Source organism: Phascolarctos cinereus, unplaced genomic scaffold (assembly GCF_003287225.1).
Source record: "Phascolarctos cinereus isolate Bilbo 61053 unplaced genomic scaffold, phaCin_HiC Scaffold_2;HRSCAF=192, whole genome shotgun sequence".
In the NCBI taxonomy this organism is placed as follows: Eukaryota; Metazoa; Chordata; class Mammalia; order Diprotodontia; family Phascolarctidae; genus Phascolarctos; species Phascolarctos cinereus.
The window spans coordinates 233,585,628-233,606,802 of record NW_027555625.1 but is presented as its reverse complement, the minus strand read 5'-3'; the positions used below and the strand labels follow the sequence as shown (position 1 = coordinate 233,606,802).

Sequence of the window (21,175 nt, the reverse complement as noted above, 5' to 3'; positions counted from 1 at the left end):
CAGAACATTTTGGAGAGATGTTTTCATGTAAAATCTTTGGAGAATGTTTCTAGCTCAATTCCATTTAATATACATTGATTAAGCACCTTTTGTGTTCAGAGCCCTATTCAAGGCACTGAATGAGAGGCAAAGTTTAGATAAGATGCTGTGTAAGAAGGAGGAAACACAGAAGGCAGAAAGAACACTGGCTTCAGCGTCAAAGGCACTTCTCACTTCCGGCACTTACTACCGGTGTGATCTTAGCCACCCCGGGCCTAAGTTTCCTCACATGTAACATGAAGGTTCCTTAGGAACCTTACAACTTTAGAACTATGAAATGCTGGTCCTTACATAGTAAAAGGATATAAGACAGACATAAATAATAATATACTGTTAAGTAACTAAGTGGAAACAAAGTACTGTACGAGGTGCAAGGGGGAAAATCACTGCTGACTAGAGGACAGCAGAAAAGATTTAATAAAGAAGGTTGAATAGAAAATGGTTAGGATAAGAATGGAAATTCTGATTGGGAAGAAAATACTTGTGTCAAATACCTTAGATAAGTATCTGATGGCCTAGATAAGTAGGGAATTAACGCAAATATGCAAGGCCAAGAGTCACTCTCCAGTGAATAAGTAGTTAGTCAAAGGATATTAATAAGCAGTTCTCCAAAGAAAAATTGCAAAGTATTGATAGCAAGATGAAATATTATTCCAAATTACTAATAAGAGAAAACAAATTTTTTGAAAATTTAGGCTTTAATCTCCTTTGCAGGTTGACAAAGATGGTGAAAGATGAAAATAGTTTGGAAGAGGCTATAGGAAGGCAGGAATACTCATGTATTGTTGGTAGAGCTGTGAATTGATGTAACCATTCTGGGCAGAATTTAGAACTATGCTGAGAATTAGACAGCCAGATGGTGCAGTGGATAAAGTGTTAGAGCCTGGAATCATGAAGATCTGAGCTCAGATCTGGCCTCAGACACTTGCAGGCTGTGTGACCCGGGATAAATCACTTAATCTCTATCTGTCTCTGTTTCCTCAACTATAACATGGGGATAATAACATAACCTCATAAGGTTGTTGTAAGGATCGAAAGAGATAATAACTTATATAGCACTTAGCAGGCATTTAATAAATGCTTTCTCTCTCCCCTTTGTTCTCCTAAGAAAGTGATGAAATACATTTTGACTCCTTTGGTATATGGTAGGCAAATACCCCAAGGAGGTCACAGGCAGAAAGAAAGATCCATATTCACCAAAATGTTTATATCTGCACTTTTTGTAGAAGCAAAGAACCAGAAATAAATTGAGTGCCCACTGAATGGGGAACAGCTAAATAAATTGTGGTGTATGAATGTAATGGAGCATTGTTGTGCCATAAGAAATTACAAACATGAAAAATTCAGAGAAACATGGGGAAGGTTTATATGAACTGATGTAGAGTGAAAAAAGCAAAACCAGGAAAAGAACATACTCAATGACTACAATGCAAACAGAAAGAGCAAAAGCCAAACTGAAAGCTGCATGACTATAATAACCAAGCTTGGCCCTGGCAACCAATTAAGAAAATCTTCATGGCAGAAGTAGGGGACTATGGATTTGGAATATTATACTCACTAGTAAACAAATCAGAAGATCTGGATTCAAATTCTGCTTCTGGAACTTATTAACTATGTAACCTTGGGCAAGTCACAACCCTGGGTGTCAGTTTCTTCATCTCTAAAATGGTGGGGGTGGGGGGGTCCAGACTAGATGGTTTTATGGGTTGGTTAGTTCTTCAGAACTGCTTTTTTCCTCCTTTTCTTTTAAATTCTTTGCTACAAAGGAAGGGTCATAGAGGAGTAGGAGGAGAAGTGATCTGTTTAGAAATTAATGTGATCTAAAAACAAAAGGTATCTATAAAAATAAGACAAATTTTGTTGAAAATAAACCAGAAGTAGGAATTCAACAGGCAGGGATTCCAGATATGAGCAGAAGCCTAGAAGTGAGAAAGCACAGGGTGGGTTTGAGGGATGTTTGAGAGATGTAGCCCAGTTTTCTGGAGTGAGTCTTACATGCAGGAGAGTGGCTTAATATGCTTCTCCCTCTCTCAGCTCTCCATGCCACATCTTCTTGGATTTTTGAAATAATTTCCTCTTTTCCACTCTCTAGTCTCTCTCTCTACATTCTTCTCCCAGCTGCCAAAATCTCTAATGCACAGGTCTGTCCATGCCATTTTCCTGTTCAAGAATCTTCAATGGCCCTCTATCGAATTTAGGATCAAAAAGAAACATCTTAATCTGGCTCTTAATGTCCCCACAATTTGGCTCCTAATGGCCTTTCTTGCCTTATTTCAAATTGTTCTTCATTCAGCTAGAGAATATGGGACCAGTCCTGGTGTCAGGAAGACCTGTGTTCAAATCCAGCCTTAGACACTTAACTATGTGACCTTGGGCAAGTCAATTCACCTCTGCTTGCCTCAGTTTCCTCAAGTAGAAAATGGGAATAATAATAACACCTACCTCCTAAGGTTGTTATGAAGATCAAATGAGATATTTGTAAAGCTCTCAGCACAGCTGTCACACAGTAGGAGCTTAATAAATGCTTATTTCCTACCTTCCCATATCACTTATTCCACTCCAACCCAACTACCAGCTGTTTCCTACAAGAGTTTATTAAGTGCCTATTATGGCTACGCAAATGCAAAGAAAGAAACAATTCAGTGAGCTGGTGAAAACCAGTTGGTTTCGTATGGCCCCAGCCTCCAGGATGCATATGCATGCCAGACTTTGAGACAGCCTCCCTTCCCTGGCTGTTTGCTTGCTGTGGTATAGTTAAGAGTTCAGCTTCCTGGGGCTCTCCCCATCATTCCTCATTCCCTATTAAGCAACTTAGAAAATAACCTTCTTTTCACGTCGGTGGTATCAAACTCAAGGAGAAAAGGGAGGCCCATTGACATGTACATAAGGATCCCAGCCTGACACATGTTGGCTTAGTTTTAAAATGTAATACTATCTGTGTTTTACTGGGCTTTTTAAAAATGTATTTTGTTATATTGCATTGTTATTTATTTTGTTGCATTTTAATCTGGTTCAGTCTAACTCCAGAGCGTTGTGTCTGCCTGAGTCCCTAACAGTCTTGTGCTTGACACCTCCGGCCTAGAGCCACTGTCTCAGCCCACAAGTGATGGGGAAGTAGCTCTTTGTCTACAACCTTATGTGCATGTGGGCCTGAGTGCCTCGGGGCCTGGGACAGGAGCGTGCTGCTTGTGTTTCTGAATGTCTGATTAGCCTGCCTATGGAGCTGAGAACAGGGGTGAGGGGGTCTCCTCTACCTTGTTTCCCATCAGTGTCTTTCCTCCTCCTATGGCTGCCATCCCTGTTTAGTAGTATCGCTCTTCAGGAGCCGGTTCCTCCCTTTTTGCCTTGTAAATATCCCTACTCTCAAGAAACTCATTGGGGAGAAGAGAGCACGTAGATAGACAGATAGGTGCACATAAGTAGATAGGGACATGCATACACATATGTGCTTATAAATACATACATATACGCATGTATACATGTAGATACAGAATAAACATAAAGAGAATAAATACATGATAGATACACATTGGCCACTAGGTGGAGCAGTGGATAGAGCATCAGGTCTGGAATCAGGAAGACTCATCTTTGCAAGTTCAAATCTGACCTCAGACACTTACTAGCTGTGTGACTCTCAGCCAGTCACTTAATCATGTTTGCCTCAGTTTCCTCATGTGTAAAAGGAGCTGGAGAAGGAAATGGCAAGCCAGTATCTTTGCCAAGAAAGCCCCAAATGGGGTCACAAGGAGTCAGACATGACTGAAATGACTGAACGACAAAGGTACATGCCATCTTTTGCCTCTTTGCATTTCCATCTGTGATTCTTTATGTTTGTTATAAATTTCCTCCTCATTTTCAAGAAGTATGACTGTGAGGGGGATGAAGGAGATGGAATTGTAGCTGGATGGGCTAATAAAAAGATCGAGGTCAGGCTTTTTTGGGACTGGGGAGACATAAGCATATTTATTGGCAGATAGAAGGAAGTAGGAAGAGAGAAAGACTGAAGACACCCAGGAAGGAGGGAATGACTGCTAGAGTGAAGTTCTGGAGGAAGGAGGCAGGAAGGGATGGGATCAAGGACACGGGTCAGGGCATTCTCATTTGTGGGCATTGGAGATAACTCTTCCTCCAAGGCAGGAGTGATGGAAAATGCTAACGAAAAGTTTGGAGGAGTGTAGGAGGGAAGTTGAGTGAGCTCCTATCCAATAACTTCAATCTTTATTGGAATACGAGGCTCAGCCATCCTCATCAGTGGTGGGATGAGGATATAGTTGAGGGCTTACAGAGAAAAGGGAATAAATAGTAGGATGAGCTATGCTGTGCCCTCTGCTTTAATAACCCCATAGAGAAAACAATTTCTTCTGCACATATCAGAAACCTTCTCAATGAATTGTTCCCAGAGTTATTGCTACAGCATCCCTCCTCCTCTCTCTTCCTTGAGCCTCAGGGAGTAGAGCACCAATGATGAAGATTGCACACAGACATAAACATAGCTTCTGTGTAATTTTCTCTGGCTCTCAGGGAGCGGTGTCAGCAATAAACATTACTTGTTGCTGCTGTTTCTCCCAAGAGAGCTATTGCAAAGATAGAGTCCGTACAGGGAGGTTTCTTCCTACTTATGGAAGGAATCAGAGATTCTTCTTAGACAGAGCCCAGCCTAAACCACACCAGGAAGATAAGCTTCTATCAAGTTTCTCCTCAAACTCTTCAGATCTCATATCAGTGGGCTGGGAATTTCTCGAGTTTTATCATTTTGTTTTCCCTGGTGATTTTGGTTTCCTAGGATTTTCTCCTTTCTCGGGTTTAAATAAGAGCTAAAGTCCTCAATCACTTTTCTTCAGAATGCACTCCACAAGCAATTTGGAATGATGACCCAAAAGTTACTAAACTGAGCATAGCCTTTGACTCAGCTATAACCCTACCTGGAGTACATCTGAAAGACATCAAAGACAGAGGGAAAGGACAAATTTATGCAAAAATATTTATAGCAGCTCTTTCTGTAGTAGTCAAAAATCAGAAACTCAATGGTTATCTTTCTATGGGGAAATGGCTAAAAAAATTATGGTAGATGAATGCAATGGAATAGTATTGTGCCATAAGAGCGATAAAATTAGGAGGACCTCTATGAACTAATTCAAAGTGAAATGAGTAGAATTAAAAGAACAATTTATAAAAATGACAATAATATCATAGAGAAAAGCAACTTTGAAAGATTTTAGAACTCTGATCAATCTAATGATAAAACATGAGTCCAGAGGACTAAAGATAAAACACATCGCTTCCCTCCTACCAAAGAGGTGATGAACTTAAAAAACAAAGAGGGACATAATTTTTGGACATGATCACTATGAGAATTTGTTTCATTAGACTATACATGTTTCTGCTGAGGGTTTTGGTTTTTGTTTTGGCTTGGTTTGGTTTGAACTGGGAGTGAGAGTAAAAGAGATTATAAATCCATGTAAAAATAAATAGATTTATTTTTAAAAATATATAACTTTCTGCAAACTTAAAAAAGGAAGACGCTCTTCTTTCCTGCTTCTTTCAAGAGAAATTAGTTTTGAATGGCAGCCCAGTGAGACATGATGGAAGGAGCTACAACATATGTGTGGATTTATCATATCTAAGTTAATAGGAGCCTGCTAATAGCAAAGAGCAATATTCTCATAATTGTTAGTATTCTCCTCCAACTACCTGATATTTATTTCACATATATTTTAATACATGTATACTCCTGCATATCTCCCCCAAAAGATTGTAGGCATCTTGAGAACAGAGATAATTTCATTTTGTGTCTTTGTATCTCCAGCAGCTGGCATATATTAGGAGTTTAATGAAGGTTTGTTGAGTGGTTGATACCATTTTTTTTCATGACCCCATTTGGTGTTTTGGCAAAGATACTATAGTGGTTTTCCATTTCCTCGTCTGGCTCATTTAACAGATGAGGAAACTGAGGCAATCAGGGTTAAATGACTTGCCCAGGGTCACATAGTAAGTGTCTGAGGTTGGATTTGAACTCAGGAAAATGAGTTTTTCTGACTTCAGGCCCGGTGCTCTATCCATTGCACTGCCTAGCTGCCCTCAATTGATGTTAAGCTACCTATTAATATTATATGCCCTTATTATGAATTCAGGTTGGCTGCTTTTGTGTCTGGACACTTAGTACCATGCCTGATATTTAATAAGCATTTAATCAATGGCTGTTGTTTTATTGAGACCATGTGGTACAGTGGAGGGAATTTAGGCACTAGAATCAGGACCCTTGGGTTTATTCCTAACTCTGACATTGACTTACCACAGGAGCTTGGCACAGGGATCTTTCCCTTTCCTGTCTTCCCTTTCCTTTCCTGTAAAACAAGTAAGTTGGAATCAATGACTTCTAAGGTCCCTGCAAACTCTAAAGGTCTGGGATCTTCTACTATTCCATCTCCTTCTTTGGAAAAAGTGCCCAGAGGTGGGGTTCCAGTTCCTTCCCAAGCTGCCTTGGGCCCCCGAGCGCCCTCTGGGGTAACCTTCACCTTTGATGAGCCAAAGGCTGCAAGCGACTCAGGATGACTTAAGCAGATCAGCTCCCCAAGTTCAGTTTATCAATGTACTTGATCATGCCAAGTTGGGACTCATGCATTTTCATGGGCATGCAGACAGAACATCAGCTTTTAGAGTCAAGAAGACTGAAATCTCCTGTAATAGTCTCTTGTCTTATTCATTAACATGAATAGCAACAGCTGTGGCTATGAAGCCAACTCGAAGGTGTTTTTTGGTGGGTTTTTTTTTTGGTAGTGTTGACTGCTGTTGGTCTAGTCCATGATCGATGTTTAGGACCACCTGGAAGGTGAGAGAAAATGAGCAAAACCCCAGGAGAAGGGAGAATTTAAAATAGAGCTCCTAATGATGAGCCTCCTTGCCTTGTGTATGAGAGATAATTAGACATTTGTCAGTAGCCATGAAGAATGAGGACTGTTCTAGAATAGCTAACATTTATGTATCATCTTAAGGTTTGCAAAGTACTTTACATATGTTAACTCATTCGGTCCTCACAGCAACCCTGTGAGGTAGGTGCTATAATTATTCCCATTTTTACAGATGAGGAAACTGAGGCACAGAGAGGTTCAGTGATCCAGGGTCACACAGTCAGTGCCTGAGGTAGGATTCAAATTCAGATCTTCCTGACTCCAAGTTCCATATTCTAGCTATCCACCGCACCACCTACCTGGATTTCTATTCACCGGCCAATCGTAGATGACCATAGATCATAGATTTAGAGATTGAAGGGACCTTAGAGGCCGTATTTCCAATAGCTTCATTTTAAAGGTGAGAAAACCAAGGACAATGAAAGCTGAGTGACTCTTCTAAGGTCCCACATCTAGTGAGTAGCAGAACCACAATTTGAACCTAAGGCATCTATCTGACTCTAAATCCAACAGACCTTCCACTATATCTGGATATGCTGCGGTAACATTTGTTGCAGTGTATTTTTCAAAAGGGCCGCTAGGTGGCGCCAGAGTGCACAGAGCTCTGGGCCTGGAGTCAGGAAGCTTCCTTTCCCTCGGTGCAAATCTGATGTCAGACACTTTCTAGTCTTGTGACCCTGGGCAAGTCACTTAACCCTGTTTGTCTCAGTTTCCTCATCTGTAAAATGAGCTGGAGAAGGAAATGGCAAACCAGTCCAGTATCTCTGCCAAGAAAACCCCAAATGGGGTCACAGTGTTGGAATTACTAGAAGGACTCAACAATAATTTTTTTAAATGTCCTATTGTTATTTTACTTTTCCATTGCTTATTTGTTTTCTTTTTTCAATCTCCTTAAGCAATAAACAGTTCTTATACTTTATTTTATACCTTTCTTTTCCTCTCCTTCTGCTCCCCCTCACTCCCAGATTAATGGTTTGCACATAGCAGATGCTCAAAGAAATAGCTGGTATATTAATTAGCAAAAGTAATTTTAAAAGTTTGTTTGTATTTCTATTCTCTAAGCAAAAACTTGAGTTTTTGCCTTGACTCAGACCATCAAGTACATAAAAGTATATTTGTATTTCACAAGTCTGTTTGAATTTCACAAAATTTGCTTTTCCTTCCTTAATACCAAGGTCATTAAACCCTTACCTGGCATAACTAACATTTCTCATCAAATGGGACAGCTAGGTGGTGTGGTGGATAGAGCACCAGCCTGAAGTCAGGAGGACCTGAGTTCAAATTTGATCTGAGACCAAACACTTGATACTAGCTGTGTGACCCTGGGCATGTCACTTAACCCCAATTGCCTAAAAATTAAAAAAAAAACCCATTTCTCATCAAAGCAGGAACCTTTCATTAAGTGAAAAGTTAGTCTTGAGAATGAAGGATAAACTATATAGTTTATATAGTTAAGTAATCAATTTGCTAATTGTTCTTCCTTGCTATAGGCATCAAGGAACATTTGCTCTTTTTTTGTTGTTCAATTGTTTTCAGTCGTGTCTGACTTGGTGATCCCATTTGAGGTTTTCTTGGCAAAGATGCTGGAGTGGTTTGCCATTTCCTTCTCCAGCTCATTTTACAGATGAGGAAACTGAGGCAAACACAGTTAAGTGACTTGTCCAGGGTCACATGGCTAAGAAGTATCTGAGGCCAGATTTGAACTCAGGAAGATGAGTTTTCCTGATTCCAGACCTGTTACTCTTTAGCCAAGAGCATCTATTAGTGGCTGATGAGGCATGTGATACATCACATTTATTCATTTATCCTTTCATTCAATAAGTATTAAGAACCTAGGATTTGTAGAAAGTGCTGTGCTAGGCTCAAGAGGAGATATAAAGCCTAAACGTTCCCCTTGGCTTCTAGAAGCTTTGAGACCAGTAGAAGTATAAGACATCAACACAGTTAACTAGAACATAAAATATTACTCAACAGGGAGCTCCTCAGAGCATCTCTGAGCCTCGGGCTGCCTTTATCTGTGTGTAAAAAGGCTAGACTCTAGACTGGGCTTGCAGAAGGGACCATGGCTTTGGCCCTGGGCCTTTGCCTCCTCTGTTTTCCACTCATCTGAAAAACTGGGGAGCCCTGAATCCCCAGCGGTGTAAGGCAGTTACAGGGCAAATAAATAATCATTGCCTGGCTGATACTGAGCCTTCAGAGATAGGACCCATAAGGAATAATCAGCACAAACTACTGTGAGATCTCTGAGGGGCCCCAAGTCCAGGTGGAAGAAGACACGTCCAAAAAGAAAGACAAAGTGTAAAGTCATGCGAGCCGGCTCAAACCAGTTTGACTGGTGTGGCCACAGCCCCTGAGAGGCATGTACACTAAGACTTAACTGACCTGGAGACCTGGTATTGCACCTCGTCCTTGCGTGATTGTTTGCTCCGGCACAGTTAGAGTTAAGTTTCCTGGGCCCTGCCCCTCATTCCTCATCCCTTATTAGGTAATTTGGAGAATACCCTCTTTTGAGTGGTCCAGACAGCCCTGCCTCTTTGCCTCACTAGTAACCAGGCAGACTCGTATTAGTGCCACATCAGCACTTTGTCTAAGAATGATGTATAAGTTTGAGCCTTGAGTGTCTCCGGGGCCTTGGACTAGCGTGCTCACACATTAGAGTGCATGCTTGAACCACTGGAGCTGGGGACAGTGTGTGTGTGTGTGTGTGTGTGTGTGTGTGTGTGTGTGTGTGTGTGTGTGTGTAGGGGAAATCAGAGAGAGAGGGGGCACCCCTCTATGCAGTCCCCTTTTGTAGTCTGTTTTTCCATGGCTGCCATTGTCAACTCCCTTCCCATTTGCCCTGCTGGGGACTAGCTAGGTAGGTAGACCCTACTCTTGGTTCTAAAGACCTGCTGGGAAGAAGATAGGTCTTGGTAGCAGTTAAAACTATGAAACAAGAAGGTGGGTCCAGGCAAGGGGATTTATGCCTTTTTTAAGAGTTGAAAAAAATTACCTCTAGGCTTTAAAATAGGAGAGCATGGTAATATATGCTCTTCTCTCAGGAAGAGATACCCAAGCTTTTTAGCTAAGGTAGATCCCACGCAGACTATATGCCCAATGGTGCAGGATCCTGCAGAGATTATAAAAAAGGACAGGTCCACCCAGCTGGAACTAAGGAACCATTGGCCCTTGCATAGTGACTTCAGTAAAAGATTTCAGAGGCCCTGACATGTCAGAAGTCTGAGTTGCTGCTCTGTATCTATGTCCTGGCCACAAGCCTTTCCTAGGGATGTACCTCAAGAGTATCTCTCTGTTCTTCCCACTATACCATGTGTATTTGTGACAGAGGGTGCCCTTGCTTTATGGGACAAGTGTGTCATTATGACTTCTCTTATGGTGCCATTTCAGTGGCTTTGTTTGGAACTAACTGTATCCTCAGTTCCATTATAAAGGCAAAAATATTGTTGAGCATTCACAGACTGTAGTTTTAGGGGATGCAAATGCTCAGAGTTTAAAGCCAGGGTATCTCCCACAGTATCCAACCCGTAAACTGGAGGCAGGGTGCTCATAGGCCTTAAATGTGATTGATGCATCAGAATTTTACAATAAAATGCCACATGAAAGCCTATGGGGAAACTATTATTATCAACTGCAAGGATCAGGGGAGAGTACATGAAAGAGGTAGAACTGTAACTAGGTGTTAGAAGATGCATGCTCACCTCTATGGCTAAGTAGGCTAGGTATTGGGGAATAAGCATAATTGGTACATGGAAAATGGATTATGGAAGATATGTCTCCCTGGCTTATCTGACCAATGATAGGCATAATTATATGCATACTTCAAAAATCCAGGATCCATGATTCCATTGGCACTGGGTCCTCCCTCAGAATCATGGATAGCTCTCTTGAAGTATTTGAGGAGCTATGGTTTATAAGTGGGATTAGATTTCCTCTACTTGGCCCTGGAGGGCAGAATTACGAACAATGGAGAGAAGAGGCAAAGAAGAAAATTTTGGTTTGATGAAAAAAAATCTTCCTACCAATTACGGCTACTTCAAATTGAAATGGGCTGCCTTCGGAAGTAAGGATTTCCCCCTCATTAAAGGTCCTTAGGCGAAAAGTGAATGACCACCTGTCAGTATGTTGTAGGGGAGATTGCTGTGTAGGTATGGGTTGGGCTAGATGGCCTCTGGGGTGCATTTTAGCTCTGAGACTCTGTGGTACAGGGGAAAGAGTGGTGGCTTATGTCAGAGGGTGTGGGTTTCAGTCCCGGCTCAGCCACTTGCTACCTGTATGACTGGACAGTTCACACCCCTCCAGGCCTCATTTCATCATCTGTAAAATGTAGGGGGAGGAATAGGGCCTTAAAGGTCACTTCTAGCTCAAAACCTGTGATTCTATGAAGGTAAAAGAAAATAGGGAGATCTTAGAAGATAAATAGTTTTCATTTTGTATCTTTGTGTCCAATTCTGTGTTCAGTTAAGCATTATTTATTCCAGCCCCTAGGAGGAACAGAAAGCCTACTATGAGCCAGGAACGTTTAAGGCCCTATCTGGAGGTCAGTAACAAGAATAAATAATGTAGGTGCATCTAATTAGTTAACTGGACTTCTGCTTGTTTGTAGAGTCCTTTTTGCTTTTGTTTGCACAAGGGCAGCTAGATGGGGGGGGGGTAGAACACTGGACTTGGAATCAGGAAGACTTCCAGCTCTGTAACCCTGGGCAACTCATTTAATCCTGTTGCCTCAGTTTCCTCCTCTGTAAAATGAGCTGGAGAAGGAAATGGCAAACCACTCCGTGTCTTTGCCAAGAAAACCCCAAATGGGGTCACAAAGAACGGACACAACTGAACAACAAAGCCTTAGTTTAGGGCAGGTGCATAACTAACTGCTGATTAGAACCGCTGAACATGTTGTATCAAGATATGTCTAGAAACGACAGGATGCCTACCCTGAATAACGGTGCCCACAGAAACTGAGCCTTCAGGATAGTAGTCTGGTGTGACAAATAGGCAGCTTGCCCTAGCACTTAGCCAGGAGAGCTACTCACTGCACGTAAGTCTAGATGGCAAGGAGAATTGTGTGGTGCGGTTGCGTTCCCTCACCAGTAGAATGGGAACGATGATGCCGGCAGTGCCTGCTTCATCAAGTTGTGGTAAGGGCCACGCGATACTGTGTCCCAGTCTGTCATTGGAACCATCTGGGAGACCTGTCTCAAACACTCACCAGCTGGGTTGTTGTTCAGCCATTTCAACTGTGCCGCGTAACACGGTCTAGGGTTTTCATGGCAAAGATACTGGAGTTGTCCGCCATTTCCTTCTCCCGCTCATTTTACAGATGAGGAAGCTGGTGACCCTGGGCAAAATACTTAACCTCTCTCTGCCTTAATTTTCTCATCTGTAAAATGGAGATAATAGGTCTTACCTTACAGGGATGTTTTGAGGATTGAATGACTACACACACACACACACACACACACACACACACACACACACACACACACTCATGCGTTAATGTGAATAAAGCTTATTTGTTTTAACGGTGTATTGACTGTAACCAGTGATCTGATTCAAGCCATTTGACTAAGGGATGAGGCCTTTCACTAAAAGCCCTACAAGTGATCATGTCACCTCTGCCTCGGTGGTGCAGTAGTATAGACAAAAGAACTACCTCTACTTCTCCTCTCTGACACTCAGTTTTCTCACTGGTAAAAGGAGGAAGTTGTAGGGGCAGCTAGGTGGCATAGAGGATAGAGCTCTGACCTTGGAGTTAGGAGGACCTGAGTTTAAATCTGGCCTCAGATACTTGACACTTACTAGCTGTATGACCCTGGGCAAGTCACTTAACCCCGATTGCCTCACCAAAATAAAATAAAAATAAAAGGAGGAAGTTGAGTAAAATGACCTGTTCTGCCCTGATATTCCTTATACCTCCTTCAGCCCCATCCCTTTTGACCTGTGATGGTTTCCTTGACATCCTCAGAAAAACAGAATACAGTCAACACTTCTCTGAAGAATGTGTTCTTCTCTGAAGGATCTAGCTGTTGCTGGATTGAGAAGCTGTTCTGAGGAGGGGAGGGAGGGTAGCAGGGTGGTATTTGGTAAGAATTCGCTGTTCCTAGCCAGTCAACAGAGAAGAATGAACCCCAACTTGAAACTGAAATGTGCCCCCACTTTCATCTGCTAGGATATCTTGAAGCCTGACCTGAGAAAACTCCATGGGTGGGGAAGCTCCAAAGGCAGGGAGGCATTAGGGGAATGGGATCTTGCTGAATACTTTAAAGTATCTTGGTGAAGCATTAATTCTCTCATCTGCTGGAAATTTCACAATCCTGCACCCTGCCTCCTCTCAATCCTCCTCCAGTGTCAAACAATGGGGAAGGGATTTAATGTTGAATGTCACCATAAAGCAAGGCAGATGAGATTTTTACAATGACAGTCTCACTCATGCACCTTTCTTGGAGAAAAAAAAAACCTATATCAGAGATGGGCAAAAGGAGGAGAAAGAGGCAGGCTGCTTAATAAAAAAAAAATACCTCTCTATTAAACTCAACTTCTGTACTAACCATTGAGGCATTTGCCAGATGAGGCCTAGAAAGCCTTCTTTGGAGATAGCAGCCACTTTCAGATTGTGCTGATAAAAAAAAAAAAAAGAAGTTATGAAATAAAATGACATTTGCTTCCTTGGAGCAGTTTACCTTCTCTGCTGCCCAAAACCTATTTCTGTGGTGAAGCATGTTGGGCTTTGAGATGAGCTGGCTCCTTAGAGTTACTGCTAACACTTTCTGGGAGCCATCCATTGCCACCAGGCTCTGTCACAGACTTATTTGTTTGTTTGTTTTTGTCTCTATTCAGAGGCAAAGAAAAAAGTGGGAGCAGAGACTCAAGTGCTTAAAGGGTCCTACAGGCCAAAGTTGGACCCACTCCAGACTAAAACTTCATTCTCCCTTTAGCTGACTGTACTATTGGCAAGTCTAAATACCAGCCTGTTCCAGCTTGGAAATGTGAAAATTAAGAAAAGAATCTTAAAAAAAAAAAAAGAATGAGTCATCTTTGGATCTCTTAAGCATCCTGGCTGGTTTAATTCTAGTTTTTGCTGCCTTTCTGTCTCACTGCTTCCCTTGGATCTGGCTATCCAGGGCAGGGTTGGTGGAGACCAGGAATAAAAGAAAGCCTTGCAGAAATGCATCACAGGGTCTTCAAGTGAGCCGGTTCCAGAGAGGACGTCTGTTGGTGTTAGGTGACGATTAGCATTCTTATGAAATCAGCTGAGAAGGAAAAGATTCGAATAAGGTGTAAGCCATAGAGGTCAAGAAAATAGTGGCCGTATTTGAACTCAGTAGGAGAATTGTGGAGGGTTGTATGAGAGCATAAAATTTGTGATTATGAGGCCTAGACCTGCCATCAATTCTATGGGAATATGGGAAAGTCACTTCAAGTGATCATAGGATTTATAGCTGAAAGGAATCTTGTTGTTCAGTTGTTTCAGTCATGTCTGCCTCTTCATAACCTTATTTTGGACTTTCTTGGCAGAGGTACTGGAGTAGTTTGCCATTTCCTTTTCCAGCTCATTTCACAGATAAGGAAACTGAGGCAAACAGGGTTAAATGACTTACCCGGGGTCACACAGGTAGGAAGTGTCTGAGGTCAGATTTGAACTCAGGAAGATGAGTCTCCCTGACTCCAGGCCCTGCACTCTAACTGTGCCTTCTAGCTGTCCATATAATAGGTTGGTTGGTTGGTTATAGCATATTTTAAGTAGCAAAAGCAATATTCAAACCCATATCTTCCAATTCCAAATCCAGGGCTCTTTAAATCCATCTAGATCTGTTTCCTCCTTTATAAAATAACATTGTTGGGCTACAAGGTGCCAAAGGTCTTTTTTAACTCTAACATTGATGTTCTAATGTCCTTATCTAGGTCTGACATCCTATGTTCTGACATCCTAAGGTCCTTTCTAGTTCAGACATCACTCTGAGGTCCCACCAAGCTCGAACACTTTATGTTCTAAGGTCTCTTCCAGCACTAGTATTTATGAGTCTTTGAATATAAACAGATAGAGTAAGAAGGTGCTTTTTGGGGGGCTTTCAGAAAACCTCAATATAATTTAAAAGCAGATCAGTGAAGTTTGGGAGAAGCTAGCCTCTTACGAAGAGGCATGAGTTGGGCAGCTGCCACAGACACACCCCTGAGTGAGCGCTGAAGCAGAGTGTTATAACTATTGAACAACCTGTGATTCCTCACCCGCCACTCACATGCCCACTGCAGGGCTGGCCACGTTTGTAGGCAGAAGAGATAACCTTATTCTATGTAATGCAATTTAAGGGCTACTGTCCTCTGGGCCTGCAATTTCATCATTAGAGATTAATTTTTTTGAGTTTGGGGGACTTTTCAATTCATTTTACTGGCTGATATCTGCTGAATGCCGTTCTTTCCAGAGGTGGAATCCCTCTCCCCTCTTTGGAAGGGATAATACTCACCAGAGTTGAGGATTGACAGCTAGCTGAAAGTAAGACAATAATCAGATGAAGGTAGAGAAGTAGAGTGGGAGGGTGTTCTAGGAATGAGGAGAAAGGTACAAAAAAGGCTACATTAAAAAGGTACTAAGGCTAGATTGTACTCCCTTCAATTTCAAGGGCACTGGGAGCTCTGCCTTTAGGGCACTCTAAGAGCTTGCTTGGAGAAGAGATAACAAATGGAAATGGGTCAAAAACCCAGACCTTGCCTACAAGCCTATGCAGCAATCTGAACTGTTGCAGAATGGGGTCAGATAGGAATAGAAAAGCAGAAAATTTTCCCAGTTATCTGTCATCACAGGCACGTGAACAGACTGCACTGTGTGGAAGCTGTGCCTTGCTAATCCAAAGACACAAAATACACTGAGGGAAAAAAATAAAACTAATCACCACTTATTTCCTTGGAGCAGAAGAATGCTTCCTCAGTTTCCCTGGAAGGTACAAAGTATTTTTCCCATGCAGGATGCCTTCCACTGGAAATCTGTTGAGAAATCCTCGCAATCTGCATGCATCCTAGATACCTGATGCAATCAAAATGGTGCCGGCTTAGCAAAATGGGGCTGAAATCAGCTCTCAGACAGTCAAGTGCTCACCTGAACCCACAGGGGGAACAAATCCAGGGCTTGGGCCTGGTGTGTGGGTATGACTGTAGCTTCAGAGCTCAGCTCTTTCACTGAGCTTCCTCTGCATAATCGCAGCTGGAGTGGAAACAACAACAAAAAAGAGTCATTATCAGGTTGACATGTGTCAACTTCTCAGAAAAAAACGACATCCTGCTAAGTCCCCAAGGATCTCAGGCTGATGCCTGCCACTTATCCCCATGGCTTCTGAAGAGTGGGAGAACCTCACCTTTTAACTGGCTGTGAAAGGTGTCCTACCACAGCTGGACTTCCCATGGCTTCTAACTCAACCCCAGAGCCCAAAGCTTTGTTCTTGTTGTGGTTGTTGTTGTTGAGCTGTATCAGACTCTTTGTGACCCCATTTTTTTGTTTTGTTTTTGTTTTGGCAAAGATACTGGAATGGTTTGCCATTTCTCTAGCTCATTTTATAAACTGAGGCAAATGAGGCTAAGTGACTTGCCCAGGGTCACACACTTGTAACTGCATGAGGCCAGATTTGAACTCAAATGTGGCTTCTTGATTCCCAACCTAGTGCTCTATCTGCTTCGCCACCTAACTGCCCCTGAGCTTTTCTTTTGCTTTTTTTTTTTAAGCGGTAGACATAGGGCAAAGGAAGGCTTAAACAAAAGGCAACGTCCCCTTGGAAGTTCCTAGAATCACAGACTTTTAGAGTTGAAACAGACCATCACTATGACCATCTACACCAATCCGCATCCCAAGAAGAACCCTCACAATCACATAACTGAGAAGTGGTCATCCCGTCTCTGTCTGGAGATCTTCACTGAAAGGGACCTCACTCCGTCCTGATGTTGTCCATTCCACTTTGGGGAAGCTCAGATCACTAGGGAGTTTTTCATGACATGAAGCCCAAAGGAGTCTTGTTGCAGCTCCTCCCCTTTGCTCTCAATTTTGGGGGCCAAACACATCAAGCAGCTCTTCACCTCCTTAAAGTTACCAGGCATGCTCTTTTCTCCAGTCTAACCATCCCTAGTTCCTTCAAAGAATTAGCTAACTTGGATGCCCTTCATCACTCCTGATTGTCATCCTCTCCAGCTTATCAATGTCCTTCTTTTTGGCACCTAGAACTAATTACAATACTGTGAGTGGAGTCTTACTAGGCCGAGGCACAGAGGAATGATGACCTTCTCATACCTACACATGTTGCCTCTCTCAAGGCTGCCCTGCTTAGCTCTTGTGACTGCTGAACCACACTCCTGGCTCAGACTGAGCCAGCAGATCACTCAAACCTGCAGATCTTTTTCAAATTGTTGGTTAACTATGCCTCCCCCATCTTCTTGTACTTGAGAAATTGATATTTAAAGATCTTTGGATTTAGAAATGGGAAGAAATTTCACAGATAATGAGACTGAGGCTCAGCTCAATTAATTGGCTTCCTCAGAATCTCACAAGCAACAGGGCTGGAATCCCAACCCCACATCCTTTGATGCTAAATCCAGTATCTTTCTACCACAGCATGCTGTCGAGAGAGAGAGAGAGAGAGAGAGAGAGAGAGAGAGAGACTATAAAGATGGATGAATGCTCCCTCCTTGCAGATCCAAAATCAATATCCCTTTCAACAGAAGCCTAACAAGGAATTGTAACTGGAGATCCGATGTAAGCAATAATAAAATGATATCATTTCCTTGTATGTTTGTGTAGGGTCTATCAAATTATTTGGACAAAAGTTGATCATCCAAAAAGCACTGTTTGGAATCAGGAAGACTCATCTTCCTGAGTTCAATTTCCACCTCAGATATTTACTAGCTATGTGCCTCTGGGCAAGTCCTTTGACCCTGTTTGCCTCAATTGCTCATCTATAAAATGAGCCAGAGAAGGAAATGGCAAACCACTCCAGGATCTCTGCCAAGAAATCCCCAAATGAGGCCACAAAGAATTGTACACAACTGAAACAATTGAACAACAGCAAATACTGTGTGCTAAATGCTGGGCTCTGTACTGGCAATATAAGGAAAGGCCAGAAAAAAAAACCATACACTAAGCAAACAATAACAACAGAAAAATCTGTCAGTCTTGGTTCTCAAGAAGTTCACCTTCCAGTGGAGAGACAACATGAAAATTTCTGAATAAGTAGAAGAAATATGCAGAGTAGATCAAGTAATCTGAAAAGGAAAGGCATTAGAAGTTAGTGGGGGGTAGGAAAAAGTGGGATGTAGAGAGGGTAGGAAAGATCTCTTGCAAAAGGAGAGAGTGGAGCTGAATCTTGAAGAAAGCCAAGGAAACTGAGGCAGAGGTAAAGGGAAGACATTTTTTGAGTGCCGGACACTGTGCTAGGCAATATGGGTTATGCAAAAGAAGCTGAGATCTGGTCTGTATTGGAGAAGACATCAAGTGACCTATAAATGGATCTTATCTCCCTACTCTAATGAAAGCTCCAGCTGGGCAAGAAACACAGTGTCTTATCCTAGCTTTTCATTTTCCCCATTACTTAGCAATGCTCTGCACACAGAAGGTGCTTAATCAATGTTTGTTGAACTAAATTTAACCATAGACCTGTATGCAAATAATTATAAAATGACAATATCTCAAGAAAGAGGTCCAAACAAAGTCTTACGGGAGTGGGGTAGAAAGGAGGAATGAGGGAAGGATGCCTAAGACTCCTTTGATTAGAGAAGACTTCCTGGAAGAGGTGACATTTGAGCAAAACCAGGGAGGATGGGTAGGATTTCAAGAGGCAATCCACAAGCATTTGTTAAGAACCGACACTGTGCTGGGCCTTAAAATCGAGGTGGTTCTTGTCCTCAGGCAGCTTCCATTCTAGTGGGAGGGGGAGGGAGAGACATGTCATGGTCACAGGTAAGGAAACACAGGATGTATACAGAAGAAATGCAAAGTGATGTTAGGGCAGGAATCAGGGAAAGCCTCATTCAAACATCACTGGAGCTGAGTCTTCAAGGGATCTAGGGGTTTCAAGCTAGAGAGTGAGCAGGGAAAGCATCCTAAGCCAAGGACAGCTTTGTGCAAGCACATGGAGGTCAGAGAGGGTGGTGTGTGTAGAGAATAGTGAGTAGGACTGATTAACTAGAGTCTAAAATCACAGGAGAGGGAGTAGTATGGGATCAACCAGGAAAGAGGCTAGAGTCACACTGTGGATGACTTTAAATGACAAATAGAGACATAGGTATGTTATCCTACAGGCAATGGAAAGCTGTTGAAGATTCTTGAGCAAGGGAAGGGCATTGTTAGATCTGTGCTTTGTGGTCATTGTTGTTGTTCGATTGTGTCTGACTCATTGTCACAGCACACTATGGACATAGTGTGGACATAGCACACTAATACTATCAATCGGGTTTTCTTGGCAAAGATACTAGAATGGTTTGCCATTTCCTTCTCCAGTAGATTAAGGCAAATAGAGATTAACTGATTTGCCCAGGATCACACAACTAGTTAGTGTCTGAGGTTGGATTGGAACTCATATCTTCCTGCCTATAGGCACAGTGCTCTATCCACTGAGCCCCCAAGCTGCCCCTGACCTGTGCTTTAGGGATATCTTTTTGGCAGTACTGTGTAGCATAGATTAGTGAGGGGAGAGACTGACTGAATATAGGGAGCAATTAGAAGACTATTTTAATGGTCCAGATGGGATGGAACAGAGCATCATGTGAAAGGAAGTAGAAGGCACCTCAGAGGTCAACAGCATCAGGATGTGCTCATCACTTAACCACCCTGGGCCTCAGTTTCTTCATCTGTAAAAGGAGGGTTGACCTCTGAGGTGCCTTCTACTTCCTTTCACATGATGCTTTGTTCCATCCCTCATGAATGAGTGTACATCAGCTTCTGTTCTAGACCCTCTCCTCTTCTCTCTCTACACTCCCTTGGAGATCTCACCACCTATGGTGGATTTGACTAGCATCTCTATGGAGATGACTTCCAAATATACACCATCAGCCCTCACATCTCTCTGAAGCTCTAGTTCTGCATGTCTAGCTGTCTGCTGAACATCTTCAGTGAGATGTCCCACAGCCATCATGAAACACAGCCCAACATGTCAAAAACTGAACACTTCATCTTTCTCCCTGTAGGTACAGGCATATCCCCACCTCCCACCTCCCCTCTTTCTGTTGCGGTCACCACCATTCTTCCAAGACCTGGCTTTGCAACCTTGGTGTCATATTCTACTCCCTCCCTGCCCCCCAATATGTCCAGTTGGTCACAAGTCTTGTTGCTTCTATCTCTCCAACAGCTCTGTCTCCAGGCCTCTTCCAAACCCTCTTTTTCTTGGACCATTAAAATAGTCTTCTAATTGCTCCCTATATTCAGTCAGTCTCTCCCCTCACTTACCCTTACATAGCCCTTAAAGGTTTGCAAAGGACTGAGAAATAAATTGGGAAGAATGAATTGGAGCCCAACTACAAAGGGTTTCTAATGCCAAACAGTGGAGTTCCTAATGTATCCTTGGGGCAACAGGGAGGCACCTGTTATAGGAGGTAACAGCAACGCCTCTGTGGCACTCTCCGATTTACCAAGCACTTTTTGCTCACAACAAAGTGAGGTAGGTAGTGAAGTGTACCCATTCCTTCTTTGTAGAGGAAATTGAAGCTAAGAGGTCCAGGGGTCTTACCCACAGTCACACCCCTAGGAAGTCCTGAGGCCAGGCCTCAAACCCAAGGCTGACTTGGAGTCTACTGCATTTTTCTCTCTACTACAGAACACTCAGAATGATTCTTCCATTGTTTGCTAGATACTTTTCAGGACTTTTTTTTTAAGGAAAAGGCAAACTATGAAACTCCACTGCATAAGAATGACTTTTCAGTTGTAAAGTGGGACACTGTAACTGCAAATGTATGCATTTGGGTGATTCAGTCCAGAGGGGCCACCTGCGTCCCAGACTGCTCTGCCTCTCCGTGCAGAAGGTAGGGAAAACAGGACATAACAAAGAGGAAGGCCAAGTGCCTAAACAGGAGACGGCAGGCAGAGAAGGCCAGAGAGAAGGTTTCTAAGCAGGAAATCAGGATGTTGATTTTGCAAAGCTTTGGTGATAATAGCCAGCATTTTTTAGAGCATATTTACATGTGTCATCTCATTTGATCTAGGGACAATTATTACTTCCTCATTTTATGGAGGAGGAAACTGAGGCTGAGAAAAGTTAAGTGACTTG

At 42.5% G+C, this 21,175-nt stretch overlaps 1 long non-coding RNA gene across 1 annotated transcript in view; it reads right to left on the bottom strand.

Annotated features, from left to right (window-relative positions):
• The window catches only part of LOC110206668 (uncharacterized), a 70,324-nt gene extending 60,948 nt beyond the window's left edge, over window positions 1–9,376 (bottom strand). Inside the window, exons 1-2 of the long non-coding RNA XR_002323997.2 lie at window positions 9,330–9,376; window positions 6,332–6,383 (exon numbers count right to left, since the gene is read on the bottom strand). This is a non-coding gene — a long non-coding RNA (uncharacterized LOC110206668). The remainder of the gene's footprint in view (window positions 1–6,331; window positions 6,384–9,329) is intronic.
• Between the last annotated feature and the right edge of the window lie 11,799 nt (window positions 9,377–21,175).